Below are 18,053 nucleotides of genomic sequence, written 5' to 3'. Positions count from 1 at the left end.
ATGCCAGATTACTATACTCAAAATACAAACAACGAACTGTAAGGCAGACAATGCTAAGCACACATTACTCCATTTCGAATATAGTCTCTTGCCTCCGTTCGTGGTCACTAACGTCAAATAGGGCAGTGGAATATAGCAGAACCAAGTCGACTGAAGTTGGAAAAATTGTTATGAAATTAGCAGACGAATTTTGCTATTTTGGTATTATAGTACCTGGCGACGGCTGAAACAAATAGGATAAGAACTGTGGAATGGCAATGGGAAGAAAAACATTCCGCAAAAGAATGAAAAAGAATTAAAATCCTTAGTAACTAATATAATTGTGTTTAGAAGTTTCTTCTGAAAGTATTTGTGTGGTTTGTAGCCTTACATCGAAGTGAAACGTCAACAGAGAAAGAGAGAATATAAGTTTTTCGAATGTAGTGCTACAGAAACTTGCTGAAGACGGTTAGATGGTATAACTAGAGAGGAGGTACTGCCACGTTTAGGTTCTAGTTAGACTAAAAGAAGCGATAGAATGATCGAACACATTATGAGACTTAAAGGAATAGTTAATTTGGTACCAGAAGGAATTGAAGACCAATGCGTTACTACCTTAGGCAGGTGCAAGTGGATACAACGTGCAGTATTCAGGCAGATATCGAGACGTAACAAATAGTAAAGTAGCAGCATCAAACCAGTCACCAGATAGAAAGCCTTAACAGCAGAGGCTAATACCACTAAATTTTCCATGTTCTCTTCTTAAAGCACTCTAAGAGGAATTGAGCATCTTCTAAAAAGGTCACCAGTTTTCAACCTCAATCTACGTTACGACATACTACGATATGTAATAGGCAACATTGTGCTGTTGTCAGGTATTTATTTTCATAGTGGATAGTAAATTGTGTATGATTTAGAAATACAGCAGCTCTTCGGACACTTGCTCTTTTATTTTCAGCCATATAGCTTTCTAACAATGTTAATTCATAGATTTGCGGGCCAATGTGGTTGTTATACAGTCACTCGAAGGTCTGAGGTTTGGTCTAAATGGTTGGGTTCTGTATGTGTTGCTGTAATGGATCCTCAGTAGTGTGCTTACCCCTGTTACAACGATTACATTTTTATGTTGAAGCCTGCTGCACACCAGTACAAACGTTAGCCGAGTACGTAAACAAAATGTCTCCATCGATGTGTGCTACAAGCAGTTTAATGTCCACCCACACACCCATGTGCATATTCCGCAGGGCGCTGAGTGGTGTATGGCGGAGGATACTTGCGAGCTGCCATCCATCGCACTAAACAGAAATTCTGATCAGATCACCTTGATCCGCCCTGCAGTCATACAACGACGGCACTTTCCCGTACGCTGTAGTAAACAGTATTAGACTGCTGTCATCCATATCTGACGGGTGGCGTAGGTACCGGGAAAAGAGGATAGCTCGTATCATTAATCTCTGGACCACCGCTGACGTTACTTTCGCGCATGATGAACTCTCTTCGGGTTCTACCGATCGAGAAGTCTTCAGAGCCGATCACACACCTGAGAGCCCAGTCTCAGGACTGATGTCGATGTGGGCGGTACGCACCTTTTGTTTGCGAGTGAACAGCGGTAGAGCAACGCTATAGCAGCTCTAGAGACGCCTGCAGGCAACCGTGTTGTGCTTTGTTAGAATGGAGGACACCCGCCGCGTACAGACACGCGAAACCGAAGCAGTCGCATCTGAACGATTGGTGGCAAAGCTGGCGCCAGCAGTGGAAACGTTGTGCGGGATCAGACTTGTCGCCTACCCGTACTTGAGGGATCCCTGCCATACGTGACCAAGTCTGAGAAAAACAGGTCAGTCCAGAAACTGGGTCAAAAAGGCGTTACCTTTCGAGAAAACACTACTTTGCGTTATGCTCGAGACGTAAGACATCTTGGAGTGCTTTTTAAAATGAATCCTCTAGCACAATCACATACAGTAAACAACATTGTTTCGGAAAATGAACTTCTTCTAAAAAAGATGCTCTACTATCGCTCAATTCTTGGGCTTTAATATCTCCACATATTTGAAGTCTCTAGAAAATGATGAATAGTGTGTGGGGGAGGGAGGGGGTTGGGGGTTGGTTGCCGCATGGGCAAGTCTCATAGTCTCATTTTCTCCCTTCCAAGTTCATTCTGAACTGCGTGGGAAGAAAGACGGCCGGTTCCACTCCGCGAGAAACCGAATTTCTCCAATTGTAGCATATTAGTAGATGACATTGCCGAAGTAGATTATACAGGGTGTCCCAGAATGAATCATTAACATATGGTGTTAGGACTCGAACGACCATTCGGAACAAATATGTCTAGCAAACATTGGCTCTAACATGCGTACCTTTAAAGCTCTGAGAACATTAACGCTTTAAATCCAACGTTTACAAGACTTTTTTCTTGTTTTGGTTCAAGCTACCTCCTCCCAAAATATGGCAAACAAAGAGTGGGAGTGGTATGTTTCACAGTATCGAAGATGCAGTGCTTACGGTTCTTGAGGAATGCATTTTGGAGCGCGTGTTTACTAGACTTGTTTGCTTCGAATGATCGTGCCTGTCACATCCTTGAATACTGACCGTTCCCCCTGGGACAAACTGTATAAAATGAAGACTCACGATAGCAAGAAAAGCGTTTCTGAGTAAAGGGCCAGTCTGTTCGACGTGGTAAAAAGGGAGAAACACAGTCTGTTTTATTGAAGCTGTCGATTCAGAAAAATCCTTGATAGTGAAGCTCACAAATTTAATTTCGTTACCAGTTTCGGCGTATCTACGTGCCATCGTCAGATCAAAACAAAGTACATTGATGAATGTAAAATTGTCAAACGGGTGAGAGACTACTGTGCGATTAGTCTCACGAAGCTAGGCCAGATTATTTGTAAACTGTCTCATAGACACTACACGGACACCTAAAAGCAGACGTAACACGGGGAGCGTCCGCTCTTCGCCTTTATGACGACTTGATACCTGCTGTGGACACATTCAGTGAGGTGTCTCAATGTCTACAGGTGAGTGGCAGCCCTCCTTTCATCAAGAGCGGAAACCACAGAAGGTAGTGACGTTGGACGCTGCCAGGTGGAGCGAAGTCTACGTTTTGACTCATCCCAAAGGCGTCCCGTTGCGTTCAGGTCGCAGTTACAGGCTGTCCAGCCCGTTTCAGAAATGTTCTTGTACACAAACCATAGCCTCACAGATCTTGATTTATAACAGGGTGCATTGTCGTGCCGGTACAATCCTCGTCTCCGAAATGTTCCTCTACTGTACGCAGCACGCAGTGCTCATTTTCTTGAAGCGCAGTAAGGGGATCACACCCTAACCACGAAGAAAAAAACTATAGGTAGATGACGTTCTCCAGGCCCATCTGTCGAGTTACAGCTTGGTATAGCGGGATTCGTCACTCCTTACACCACCCGAAGCGTCACTTAGCATTGCTTGTCGAAATGTGTTGCCTGTGACGAGCTACTAGAACTTTCTAACTCCCTACGCACGGTGTTTGTGCTGGCTGGACTGCCGGTAGCACTTTGCGATTTTTTGCGATGCTCGACGGTCGCTGCCCGCCAGTACACGAGGTGCACCCGACCTTGCTTGGTTTACGTGTGGTTGTTTCTTCTCGTTTCCAGTTCAGTCACTTCATCAACAATCGACTTTGGCAGCTTTAGAAGTATTGACATGTCCGTCATGGATCTGTTTTATGCGCCCAGCATATATAAACAGATGTGGTATTGTGTACCGCGCAACCATCTGTGAGCACTATGTGTAAGGACGTGGCCTTTTGGACAAGGTGCTGAGTGTTTTTAAACATTTTAGTGATTACAAACTTTTATAACGCGCTGGGTTTTATCCAGTTGACATCGTTTGCATGAATTTCAGCGAAAAGGAACATATTTTAGTTCCAAAAAAAAAAAAAAAAAAATTACGACCTGAAGATAACAGCTAAGATTGTTGAAACAGGTTGTCTTGAATAAAATTATTTTGGCCGATCTTGGCTTTAGAATGGTTTTTAATATTTATTACTCAGGTTACTTCCAGTGGCCAGTTCACATGTAATATTTATGGCTTTACAGCCATCACATTCGGTTACAAGGGGCCCTTCTTAGAGCAGCTGAGAAGGCAGCGGTGGGAAGATGGCGTAATGTTGTGTAAGGTACAGATAACAGACGGTTTGTTCGGTACGGAAATCGTGTGAAAGACCGCCTAAATTGTCGTCCTTCTCCGCGATTGGCTGCTGCGTTCGGAAGTAGCGCGCCACAATGATAAATTTCTGTTATTAGTATTAGAAAAACTAACCAGTGCATTTATTTGTATTTCAGTTGAAAGCATCTCTCATTAGCAGGCTACCAATCCATTATTTCAAAATTGTTAAGTACCAGAAATATAATAAACAATAGCTAAGCGAAAAGGCAGACGGATCACTTCGGATCGCGCCTAACTTGGATGGCGGGCGAAGCGGTTCAGCTTTAAGATCAGAGCTGGTTGGTCAGCCTCGGAAGACAGACATATCCGCCTTGGTCGGTATCCTTAAAGACTTAACTAGCAATACCTGGATATGCAATTAAGGACAACCTGATAGTAATTACTCAAATACACAGTTTATTGCTTTATTTTTTATGAAAGTGTGAAGATTGGAAATTATTTGTAATTCATAAAGTGGAATGTAACAGAGTTTCTCTGTTCTGCCAATAAAAAGCGAGTAGTATCCCGTACAGACAAACTAACTGAAAATTTTATTATTCATATAATATCAGTTCATTACAGCCTCAGGATAACGGATTCACGTCCTGCGCGCTGTTTTCTGCGCAGGAGTCAAGAAATATAGGAGACTGCAGGTTGGTGAGCGTTAACTAAAACTAATGCATCCCACACAGAGCGATGGAAGCAAATAGGCAGTGCACTGCAGTCTCAGTACAAGTGAGATGAGTGACCCGTCATCTGTGCTGTGCAGAGGAGCTGTGAAGGAGAGGAATTTTCCAGGGGAAGGGGTTTTATCATACAGTCAGAAATACCTCCCATTTGCTATATCTCAGTACCTCTCTCCTTCCTCTTGCCGTGGAAATCACAATCAGTTCAACCCGTTCTGCTGTTACTGGTTGCTTCCATGATGACAGCACAACACTCCCCGCATCCTTTTATACTGTCGGGTTCGCCTCTCTTGACATCTGGCGGTCAATTTAGCATTAGCAAGAGGTATCCGGATATTTTTGATCGGATAGTGTGTATAACATAATTTGCACCAGCCTTAAGTAGGGGTGTAAGACCAGATGAAACCCCCAATCAGAAATATGTCATCTGATATGATGCCAAGCTAGTCACTTCCGTCACGTGGACTCTCCAACAACTCTGAGTTGGTAGCAGTTACTTCTGTAAAATATCTGCGAGTATGCGTGCGGAACGATTTGAAGTGGAATTATCATATAAAATTGTTGGTAAGGCGGGTACCAGGTTTAGATTCATTGGGACAGTCCTTAGAAAATGTAGTCCATCAACAAAGGAGGTGGCTTACAAAACACTCGTTCGACCTATACTTGAGCAATACTCATCAGTGTGGGATCCGTACCAGATCGGGTTGACGGAGGAGACAGAGAAGATCCAAAGAAGAGCGGCGCGTTTCGTCACAGGGTTATTTGGTAAGCGTGATAGTGTTACGGAGATGTTTAGCAAACTCAAGTGGCAGACTCCGCAAGAGAGGCGCTCTGCATCGCGGTGTAGCTTGCTGTCCAGGTTTCGAGAGAGTGCGTTTCTGGATGAGGTATCGTATATACTGCTTCCCCCTACTTATACCTCCCGAGGAGATCACGAATGTAAAATTAGAGAGATTCGAGCCCGCACGGAGGCTTTCCGGCAGTCGTTCTTCTCGCGAACCATACGGGACTGGAACAGGAAAGGGAGGTAATGACAGAGGCACGTAAAGTGCCCTCCGCCACACACCGTTGGGTGGCTTGCGGAGTGTAAATATAGATATAGATGTAGATAAACCGCATCCACCTACGACGTCACTTGGCGGGGAGCTATTTGACTGGTTGCGTCTAATCGCCATTTGTTTACGGAAAACAATGTGCGTATACCACGTAAGTAACTCAGCCACTCAGTAATTAATTCAGCCATGTGTAAGCCAATCCCTAACTCAAACAGGTGGCCTCTATATCACTGTTTCCCCGAACTTTTGAACAGCTCACTACGTGCTGGAGAGGAATGAATTCAGGTTATGCGTAACACAGATAATGGATAGGCCAATGTAGAAGCAATAAAAGGGCTCATTTGTTGTCACGTCATAGCTAATCAGAGAGCTTCCCGCCATGATTTCACACTGACGTCATCGTGATGTCACACAGATCATAGAAGCCAAGGCGGCAGCATTCGTTGCGTACTGTCTGCAAAATAGTACGCCTGTCGCTGAGACACGGATTCAGACACGAATTGTCCCGGTCCGCTGCTAGTATCCGAGATTTCTTTCGCTCCGTTAAAGACGACGTACGTTTTAAAGTGCCGTCATCCCTTTCGTATTTGGTAGCATCTAGAAAGGCCTAAAGATTTAAACTGTAGCTGAGCTGTATTAAGCAAATAGAACTGAACAAGTCGGCCGTGCTTAACATTGCCTAGAGCACTGGTATAAAATAAAATTTGGAAAGACGAGGTCTTGGCTCATGTGACTTGATGTAATGATTTCGTTACAAAGGACGCGGTGGAAATTAGATTAAACTGCGACAATTTTAACCGAGATCAGAGACAGTAGTAGGGCAAGACAGCGTACTTTGGACACCAGGCGGGAAGAGAGACGGATGCTGGGGGCTCACAGGGCTGCGACAGGAGCAGTGGTGTTTTTTCTTTTTTAAAAAAAAAACAATCTCAATTTGTTCGCTTATGTTCGTTGCATTTTCTCGGGGCGGACGTCGTAAGACATCCGTTGAAGTTCGTTGTTGATCGATTAAGGGGGGTAGGACGTCAAACGAGCCGACTTAGAGCAGGAGTCGCACCACAGGACATTTTAATTTCCACTGTGTCTAATTTTACTAGTAAATTCATAAAACTTTGTCGGCATGACCAGGAAGGATTCAGGATTCACGCTAATAGCAGCGGAAGTTCAAAAACATAACAAAATAAATTTGTTTTACATGTGAAATTTCATAATTTTTTCACTTACTATTGGCTGCATTTGTTGCTATAGGTACAATTTTCTTAATAAGAGAGATTCTTCGGTGAATTTTGCACAGCATATAAACCATACTTAAAGGTGTCTGAAACTCTAGACTCTATTTAACTTGTGAAAAAAATGAATGAGCTGTTACGTTTTAAACTTTGTTTAGGAAAAAAAAATCAAATTTTGTAGTTAATTATCTCAATTTTTACCACAGTTTTTACATATTTGAAAAATTGTAGAGTTTCAAACATATGCAAGTAAAGTTTGTATGCTGTGCAAAATTCATCAAAGAATCTCTCTTACTTGTGAAGAAAAATGTACCTATAGCAACAAATGCAGCCAACAGTAAGTGAAAAAAATGATGAAATTTCATATCTAAAAAAAAATTATTTTGTTATGTTTTTGATCTTCCGCTGTTTTACAGTGAGAATCTTGAATCCTTCCTGGTCATGCTGACAAAGTTTTATGAACTTATTTGTAAAAGTATAGGCACTGGGAATTGAAATGGCTAGTGGTGCCTCCTGCTCCAAGTCGGCCCGTTTGACATCTACCCCCCTTAACTCAGTTATTTTTATTACAGAGGGCAGCTGACCCACTGACCGAACACGCTGAGCTACCATGCCTGCGTTAAGTGTGGCGCCAGCCCCTCGCTCCATGTGACGTCACTGGGTGCCACGCGAGGCCTACGAGAAAGACAGGTCGCTCACGCAGCTCAGAAGACAAACTGCGTTTCTGCACATGTTAACTCGTAACTGCGTGTGTACGTAGAAACGAGAACTCACACTCTACTGGAATCCTCTATCGTGGAGTCTTATAGGCCTACTAATAATGTGTTATGGCTGTACTGGGGTACAATAAAATTGAAATCGTGCCAAAATGATTATCATTTCCATAAGGCACCACATCTTGTATGAAATGAGGACTGTTACGCAGAAGAGACTAACTCCTATAAACAAACCGTTATACCATTTATGTCGAGAATTTATCTTAAATTTTGTTGTACAATTAGTAATCAGTAAGACTACATAACACAGATTCCAGTAGAAGATGCTGTAACACCCTCCCGTCACTTATCTGGTTTTGGCGTGTTTTTGCCCCAGCTAATTGACTAACAGAGAGTGCAAAACTGCCGCAATATCGGATAACGCAAAAAAAGTAATAAGGCCCTGTGACTCCTGAACTGTGGTGGCAATGTTGGCATTAATTAATGCAGAATTGATCCCTTTTAATTTAAAAGGGTAGCACATGGATGTTATATTCAGTTATTGAACACCAGATGCAAATGTTAAACATAAAATTAATTAAGAAAGTGACCTGGGATTTCAACTACTTGATTGAAAACAGATGCAGTCGATTAGCACAAATTTATTTTAACTCCCGACCTTCAATCATCACATGACAAGACTCTCCTGTCAGGCAGTGGTAATAAATCGCGTTTGCGTGGAGTAAAGCGCGCTAAATCAGAAGTGATTCCTATCGACTGACCCAGGCGTAATGCGAAGTGCGAGAAGAATTCTACAATACACGGCCCATGAAACCCTCGTGGAAACTTTGCCGACATGATCCAACAAATTAATCACTGGCCGGAGCGGGCGCAATATCACCGTATTCAGCGTGGCGGGGCGGCAGCGTTATGCGGACGTCAGCCGACCTCGTGGTGCTACAAGGCTGCACTCGTCTGTTCACTTCTAGCTATCTTGCTCAGTACACAGATGAACCAAAACTTCCTATCTCCAAGCACAATCGTTCCATTTGCTAAGTCCTAAACTGCAGAGATGCTCACTCTTTCTCTGGCAAGCTGAGTAAAGAACGCCACGTCCGCACACTAGGCAAGCTGGGAACGGAAGACGTCTATGGGGACTTCTCCCAGTCCGCTCTTCGCCTCGGTTTCCCCTCTATCAAAATCACTTACGCCAATTGCAGCGCAAGTCGCGTTAATTATGTATCGCTTCCCAGCGCCGACCAATGGCTGCTCTGGGAAGTGATCAAATTCCCACAAAATTTCCCTTTCCTATCAACTTCTGCTATTTAGCTCCTCCCAGGCCACCCAGCAAGGTTAGTGTCTGCATAAAACAACAAATTTTCCGGAATTCTGACTCCCAGGAGAGTACTTCAAATTACTCGTCCTACGTTCCCATCGGAGGCCGGCGTATTTCATTCTGTCGCTCTTCACCTGATTTACTTCAGACTCTGCGGACCATGAATTCAGCATGAAGTTGCTATAGTTACGAACATGTATATTTTGGCCTCTGTTGACAGCTGCACTGTAGCTTTGCGCGGCTTCCTCGCATGTTTTACTTAAAACGGGACGACAGACATTTATCAACAGGCGTACAAGTTCTCAGTCTACTTCCCGGTACACCAGCACGGGGTCAACCACCCCTTCACTGTCACTCATCATAAGGCAGCTGGAGGCTACGCCCCGTTACCGCTTTCTCAGAGCTTGAGCCGCCCTAAGCTGCCTATTGTCACTTCCCTTCGCCGCTTTCCAGCCGGCCACGGTCAACTCGAATACTTCCCTGGGATAAACTAGCCTCCAGTAAATCGACGCGTTTCCACAAAGTTTTCAAGTCGTGTGAATTGCTTTAAAACCGTCACCTGACATCAATTATTCCAATATGTCCATACTATACGCTCTACAAGATGCATTGTGCCTTGTCAGTCATTTTTGTTCAGCCTTACTGTTCGCTCAACGTGAGTTAGGTGATATTTAATGACTTCATGTAAGGGGCATAGTTTTTCCCATCTTACAATGCAGTTCTCGTTAGTACGTACACACCCAGTTGCCAGTAAACAGGTTCAGAAACGCATTTTGTCTGCTGAGTTCAGCGAGCGAGATAGCTCGGCCCCACGTTATGAGAAAGGTGTTAGTAATATGACACTTCTATAAAAAATCATTGTTGTTATTGCCTTTTTATTTCAACTTAGTTCTGAAGGTGATACGCAACAACAATATGCAACGCAGATCGAAACCGGTTGTTGGTAAATTAAAAATCTTGTGATCCAGACGGTTGTTTATTATAACAAAAGGGTCACGGTTCCTAAAACATGGAGCCAATTACGAACTTGTCGAAATCTAGAGAACTTTATTTTAAATGACGTGGCTTGAAAGCAAACAAGATTTTGTTGACGTACTCTGTAACTATATCAACATGTTCGAACCTTGTTCTCCCTCTGCAATATTTAGGGCCTACAATACCAAATTAACTACTAATTGCAAGATGTGCTCCGTCAGCCTAACTCTTCTTTCTCTGTTCAGTACCTTTTCAGTAGATACTCGATCCATCCACCTAATTTTAAGCTTTCTTCGCATTTCAAAAGCTCCACTTCTCTCTCTCTTCGCCTGTTCTACTTATCATCCATGTGTCATTTCCACATAACGCTGTATTCCAAACAAATACTTCCAGAAAATTGTTCGAAAACATGTAAATTTACGTTAGATGTTAACATTTTCCTTTTTTTTCAGAGAAGCTTTTCTTTTTGCAAGGCGCTGGGATTGTTGTTCGATGTTGTCCCATTTGATATTACTTTCCTTTCACAGTATTCTGTTGTAGCAGCTCCATATTGGGTAATCATAAACGACCGCCTGTTCGACGAAAGATCCGTAAATAGAATTAATTCTCTGAATTACAGACTCATACCACAGAAGTCGATTTACAGTAGGATGTTAGAAACCGCGTGCGTGCGTGCGTGCGTGCGTGCGTGTGCGTGTGTGTGTGTGTGTGTGTGTGTGTGTGTGTGTGTGTGTGTGTGTGTGTGTGTGTGTGTGTACACATTATGAAAGTGGTGACTCGAACAAAAAGATGTGTTGACACATAGTCACTACGGCTTCAGAAAATGTTCTTTTGAGACACAGTGGGCTCGTTATTTACACGAAATAATGGATACTATCGACATAGGATTCAAATTGATTTTATATTTCTAGCTTTTCAGAAGGCGTGTGATGCTGTTCCTCACAAGTGGCTTGTAATCGAGTTGCGTGACTAGTGAGTATCGTCTCAGTTGTGAGACTGGAATCGTGATTTCCTGTCAGAAAGGTCGTAGTAACTGAAGGGAACACATCGAATCAAACAGAAGTAATATTGGGAGTTCCCCAAAGAAATGTAACAGACCCTCAACTGTTTCCAATTTATATAAAGGATCTGGCAGACAATGTGAACAGCCGCCTTAGATTGTTCGTATTTACCGTCTCACAGAACCATTATGCGATGAAAACCAATTTATAAACGATTCAGACATGACACATGTGGTGCGATGAGTGGCAGGTGGCAGTGAACAATAAAAAGTTTGAGATCCTCCACACGAACACTAAAAAGGATTCGTTAAATTTCTGTTAAAATATAAACAGCACGAATTTAAACGTTGTCGGTTCAATTAAATACCCGGAGATGAAAGTAATTACGAAGAACTTAAATTGGAACAATCACGTAGAAAATATTGTAGAGAGTGCGAACCAAAGATTGAGTTTTATTGGCAGAACATGTAAAAGATGCAACAAATCTACCGAAGAAAGTGCCCTTGTAGTCAAGAATTTGTTTTGGAAGTATATTTTCACGAGCTTTATCTATATGTTCCCACCATCTGTTTATATTTATATCTGCTTTCTTGTGCATTGGAAAGGCTTGTGAGATGCTACGCAGAAGTATAATTTCCGCAGCCTGGATCGTACCCTTTTGCGTGGAAACCCAGGTTTCACTTGCATAGAGCATAGGAGGCAGTGCCATAACTTTGTAACACTTCATCTGAGTCTCTTTCGCAGCTTTTTTGTATTGTATTTTTGATTGTTTTACAGACTGCGTTAAATTTTAGGATTTTGTTATTAGTTTCAGAATCTAAACTTCGTTCTGCGTCATTGCTGAGGTATTGAACGTGTGTGGCATGGTCCAGTATTACATTATTTTATTACAGTTTGAGATATCTTCCCTTATATGCAATAATCTTTGTTTTTCAGTGACGTTCGTTAGCCTTAGAAGCAAACAAATTAAGGTGATAAACAGCTCTTTGAAGGTGGTCTTCATTGCACTGAATTCTTATTTGATCATATGTGTATAGTAGAGCATTAAAATATTTGTCTCTCTCGATCTTTATACCATATGTGGTACGTTGTTTCGAAGCTCTGACTAGGTCATCTACGTAGATGTTTCCCAGGGAAGCGTCCTGGGACCTATGCTGTTCCTGATCTATATAAATGACCTGGGTGACAATCTGAGCAGTTCTCTTAGGTTGTTCGTAGATGATGCTGTAATATACCGTCTAGTAAGGTCATCCGAAGACCAGTATCAGTTGCAAAGCGATTTAGAAAAGATTGCTGTATGGTGTGGCAGGTGGCAGTTGACGCTAAATAACGAAAAGTGTGAGGTGATCCACATGAGTTCCAAAAGAAATCCGTTGGAATTCGATTGCTCGATAAATAGTACAATTCTCAAGGCTGTCGATTCAACTAAGCGCCTGGGTGTTAAAACTACGAACACTTCAGTTGGAAAGACCACAGAGATAATATTGTGGGGAAGGCGAGCCAAAGGTTGCGTTTCATTGGCAGGACACTTAGAAGATGCAACAAGTCCACTAAAGAGACAGCTTACACTACACTCGTTCGTCCTCTGTTAGAATATTGCTGCGCGGTGTGGGATCCTTACCAGGTGGGATTGACGGAGGACATCGAAAGTGTGCAAAAATGGCAGCTCGTTTTGTATTATCACGTAATAGGGGAGAGAGTGTGGCAGATATGATACGCGAGTTGGGATGGAAGTCATTAAAGCAAAGACGTTTTTCTTCGCGGCGAGATCTATTTACGAAATTTCGGTCACCAGCTTTCTCTTCCGAATGCGAAAATATTTTGTTGAGCCCAACCTAAATAGGTAGGAATGTTCGTCAAAATAAAAGAAAAGAAATCAGAGCTCGAACAGAAGGGTTTAGGTGTTCGTTTTTCCCGCGCGCTGTTCGGGAGTGGAATGGTAGAGAGATAGTATGATTGTGGTTCGATGAACCCTCTGCCAAGCACTTAAATGTGAATTGCAGAGTAATCATGTAGATGTTGAAAAGAATTGGAGACGTGTCACATCCTTATCTAACTCCTGCCTTATTATTACCTGTTTAGGCAAATTATCTCCATTTTTGATTATATATATATATATATATATATATATATATATATATATATATATATATATATATATATATATATTTGTGAAGAACTATTTAGATGCGTTGGGTAGTCTCTTTTTTTTACGTAATCTGCCACAGGTGTCCACTGGTTTCGTCAACAGCTTGTTTATAATCTATAAAGGCTACGTGCGTGGCTAGGTTAAAACCTTTTCTCTTCTGCACGCTTGCTTTATATGAGAAACACCATCATTCGGCCGTTCCCGAGACTACAGTGGGCCGCACGCCGCTAGACGCTAGTGCTTGCGCCGCTACGGCGTTTGCTCTGCTATCGACTACTGCGGCTGCAGGTAGCAGGGAGGTGCGGAACAGGTCGCTGGGCTCTGGGGAACGCACTTGGCGGCTTTCTGCCGGGGCTGCTGAGGCGGCGGCAGCGGCGAGCTGTTGAACTACACACACAGGTGTTGGACAAAAATAAGCAAACACCGCGAGAAACTCACGCCTGAACATAAACGCTGAAGCTAGCCAAGCCCGCAGTTGTGCTGCTTCATTTCACCAAGAACGGCACTTTTGTAATGCCCTCAATACGTTACAGCCGCGCGGGATTAGCCGAGCAGTCTGAGGCACTGAGGTCGTGGACTGTGCGGCTGGTCCCGGCGGAGGTTCGAGTCCTCCCTCTGGCATGGGTGCGTGTGTTTGTCTTTAGGACATTTTAGGTTAAGTAGTGTTTAAGCTTAGGGACTGATGACCTTAGCAATTAAGTCCCATAAGAAACTTCCTGGCAGATTAAAACTGTGTGCCCGAGCAAGACTCGAACTCGGGACCTTTGCCTTTCGCGGGCAAGTGCTCTACCATCTGAGCTAACGAAGCACGACTCACGCCCGGTCCTCACAGCTTTACTTCTGCCAGTATCTCGTCTCCTACCTTCCAAACTTGCCCGCGAAAGGCGAAGGTCCCGAGATGGAGTCTCGGTCGGGCACACAGTTTTAGTCTGCCAGGAAGTTTCATATCAGCGCACACTCCGCTGCAGAGTGAAAATCTCATTCTGGAATGTCCCATAAGATTAAAAAAAAAATGCGTTACAGGTGTGAGTTACGGTCGGAACATTTTTCTGTTTGGTTGTGAGCTAAGTGAATTCGAACGTGGGTAAATTATGCTCTTATGCTGGGTGCTTCCGTAACGAAGGGAGACGAAGTGTTTGGTGTTTCGAGAGCCACCGTATCGAAGATTTATACCACATACAGAGAAAGTGGAAATCACCATCCAATAACTCACAACGCGAACGAAAGTGTGTGTTGAATTATCCTAACAGACGGTCATCGGAGAAGACTGTGACGAAACACGAGGACGACAGCTGCGAGAATCACTGCTGAATTGTATGGTGCACTCAAGAAAGGTGTCAGCTCGAAAATAACACGAAGAGAACTCCACAATCAGGGAGCTGCAGGACGGACTAGAATTCCAAAACCGCTCAGAAGTGATGCATAGCCCCGTAATTGAAAGACATTGTACCAAAACCATAAAACCTGGACTGTGGAGCACTGGAAGAAAACCATTTGGTCGACTGACAAGGAGATGGCACGACCTTAGGGTCGGGGGTTTGTCCGCAATTTTGTGTGGTGAAGGAGGACCCCTAACACCTCACGTGGTTAAAATATTAGGACGCACTCCTCGGAGAATCCTGAGAAAAATCGGTCCAAAGTTTCTTAGGTGCCTTATGAGTATAAAATGTTAGCCCACTGCCGAGCCGCCGTTTGGCCTACATGGATAGCGCTGGCACCCTTACGCCAAAGGTCTCGGGTTCGATTCCTCCTCTGGCACTTTTTTTCTTCTGTTGCTTGCAAAACTGCAACGCATTGTTACAGGAGAATCGTGAAATTAATTCCCGGGAAGATTGTACAAAAATTCATTCTATAATTCACCATCAATTATCGTCACCAATATTCCGAGACATGATTCAACATGCCTGGTTTGCCTCAAAATTGTGAGAAACTCGAAACATTTTCGTAAATGAAACTTCCTGGCAGATTAAAACTGTGTGCCCGACCGAGACTCGAACTCGGAACCTTTGCCTTTCGCGGGCAAGTGCTCTACCATCTGAGCTACCGAAGCACGACTCACGCCCGGTACTCCCAGCTTTACTTATGCCAGTATCCGTCTCCTACCTTCCAAACTTTACAGAAGCTCTTCTGCGAAACACGCAGAACTAGCACTCCTGAAAGAAAGGATACTGTGGAGCTCAGTTGGTAGAGCACTTGCCCGCGAAAGGCAAAGGTCCCGAGTTCGAGTCTCGGTCGGGCACACAGTTTTAATCTGCCAGGAAGTTTCATATCAGCGCACACTCCGCTGCAGAGTGAAAATCTCATTCTGGAAACATTCCCCAGGCTGTGGCTAAGCCATGTCTCCGCAACAGCCTTTCTTTCAGGAGTGCTAGTTCTGCAAGGTTCGCAGGAGAGCTTCTGTAAAGTTTGGAAGGTAGGAGACGAGATACTGGCAGAAGTAAAGCTGTGAGGACCGGGCGTGAGTCGTGCTTCGGTAGCTCAGATGGTAGAGCATTTGCCCGCCAAAGGCAAAGGTCCCAAGTCTCGGTTGGACACACAGTTTTAATCTGCCAGGAAGTTTCATATCAGCGCACACTACGCTGCAGAGTGAAAATCTCATTCTGGATTTTCGTAAATGTTAATGGAGCATGTTTTTGTACAGATTTATTGCAAACGCCCTGTGATTGTAAAAAATCCGCTTTTCTATGTTGCGCAAGATGTCGCAAAAAATTATTGCTTTGTTTGTTTTTACGATAATTACCACTGCGGTTCTTGTTTATAATTACTATATGTATAAAACTGAATGTTTTCCAATCGTCTTAGTTCTGATTAAAGGCAATGTTTCTCCTCATATACTTTACAATGAAATATGGAAAACCCACCGCCATGATTTGTATTTTGGACAAAAAGAAAATAATTTGTATTCAATAATGAAACTAATTTGTTAAAGGTAATGTAGGTTTGGGAAACTTTCTGAATAATTGGTGGAATAACCAAAGAAAATGAAACAGAAAAAAAAGTGCCAGAGGACGAATCGAACACCTCTGGCGTAAGAATCCGAGCCCTAAACACCTGGCCCAGCCGGCGGCTCGGCAGTGTACTAACATTTTACACTCATAAGGCACCTAAGAAACTTTGGATCGATTTTTCCCAGGATTTTCCGGGTAGTGCGTCCTAATATTTTAACCACGCGAGATGTTAGGGGTCCTCTTTCACCACACAAAATTGCGGACAAATCCCCGACCCCCACGGTCGTGCCGTCTCCTTGTGAGTCTAATTTGACAGTTTCCAATTTCTGGTCGAGTTCGTGTTGCAAGAGTGGAACACGACGGGGGTCCGGTGGTGATATGTCCAGCCATAACGTGCTACTCCTTTGGCCTCACTGTTACTCTGGAGGTCTCGTTAATACTGCCGAGGGTCTGTGACCATTTTGGCTCATTAGGTCCACTAAGCGGAACAGTGTTTGTTCCCAAATGGTGATGCTGCGTTCTGCGGTGGCAGGGGTCTCTGATCGCACAGTTCGCATCGTCCAGGACTGGTTTTGTGAGCAGCAGGATCAGCTGCCGCATCTCCCCAGATCATCGCAGTGGCCAGATCTCAATGTTATTGAGCCTTTGTGGTGCACTTCAGAGAGAATAATGCTTGATCATCGTTACCTTAACTTGCATCTGTTTTCGAGGAAAACGGTATAAGATTTCCCTGAAAACCACCATAACGAGACGACTGAAATCTGTTTCGAGTGCGAACCGGTTTCCTACACCGCGTGAGGCATGGTAATGCGTTCTGCCTTTGGTCTCCCATACTTTTATACAACTAGTAATAACGCTTCTTGTACTAAACGTCAAACTGGGATGAAGTTGTCATGTTGGGGAATACAGTGATCAGCATTTCAGCATGACCGCACAACGTAGGAAGGAGTAACACAATATACTTACTGCGCACAAAGAAAGACTGCACAGTTACTCCTCCAGAAATCACAGCTAAACGTCGCTTGTTTGTCACAAGGTGGTGGTGTGCCTCGTGTAAGAAGGAGCAATGTCTGCTGGCGCATGTCGCTGTCGGGCAGTGGTGGGATCGAGTCTAAAGACACATCACTTCTGTGATCGGAACCTGGAATCAGTACCTTCTGGCAGCCAACCCGACGCCGTGCAGGATCTCAACGGCCCCACGCGACTAGCGCTGGAGAAGAGAATGACTACCATATAGGGTAGCAAAGCAACAGCGGCAATGCTTATATTTTCAAATGTTCCTTTACAAAGAAAAACCTAGGCGAATTGCCCTTGTTTAATCCTTGCACCATTGAAGAGATGAGTGAAACAAGTGTTGGCGTCAGTGGTGTTGAGAAACAGCTGAAATCGTTAAAACTGTACACAGCTCGAGGGTCGGAAGCATCGTCTATCACATTCTAACTGTATCTGTCTTAGATCCCTGGAACCAAAATCCGCGCCCCGTAGTTGAAAGAAAGCACAGATCACGCTCATTTTCTCAGAAGGATGGTAGAAGTGATCCACAAAACTGCCGTCCAGTGTCCTTGACAATAGTCTGATCTCAAACACAATGAGGTATCTCGAAGAGAATGACTTCCTCCTTGCCAACTAGCATAGATTCCGAAAAAGTCTGCAAGTAGGCTGTTTACGTTTTCTTATTGGTAACGCCACGTAGCGCTCTGTATGAAAAATCACTGGCTGTGCCGTGTGCAGCCTGTGGCTGGTTTGCATTGTTGTCTGCCATTGTAGCGTTGGGCAGCTGGATGCTAACAGCGCGTAGCGTTGCGCAGTTGGAGGTGA

The 18,053-nt window shown here is 43.8% G+C and overlaps 2 protein-coding genes across 3 annotated transcripts in view; one reads left to right on the top strand and one right to left on the bottom strand.

Annotated features, from left to right (window-relative positions):
* The window catches only part of LOC126281658 (zinc transporter 1), a 556,713-nt gene that overhangs the window by 234 nt on the left and 538,426 nt on the right, over positions 1 to 18,053 (top strand). The gene's annotated exons all lie outside the window — the stretch shown is intronic.
* Positions 1 to 18,053, bottom strand: part of LOC126281656 (protein SPT2 homolog) — a 518,200-nt gene that overhangs the window by 143,461 nt on the left and 356,686 nt on the right. The gene's annotated exons all lie outside the window — the stretch shown is intronic.

Source organism: Schistocerca gregaria, chromosome 7, assembly GCF_023897955.1.
Source record: "Schistocerca gregaria isolate iqSchGreg1 chromosome 7, iqSchGreg1.2, whole genome shotgun sequence".
Lineage (NCBI taxonomy): Eukaryota > Metazoa > Arthropoda > Insecta > Orthoptera > Acrididae > Schistocerca > Schistocerca gregaria.
This window is presented reverse-complemented; position numbering and strand designations above follow the sequence as displayed.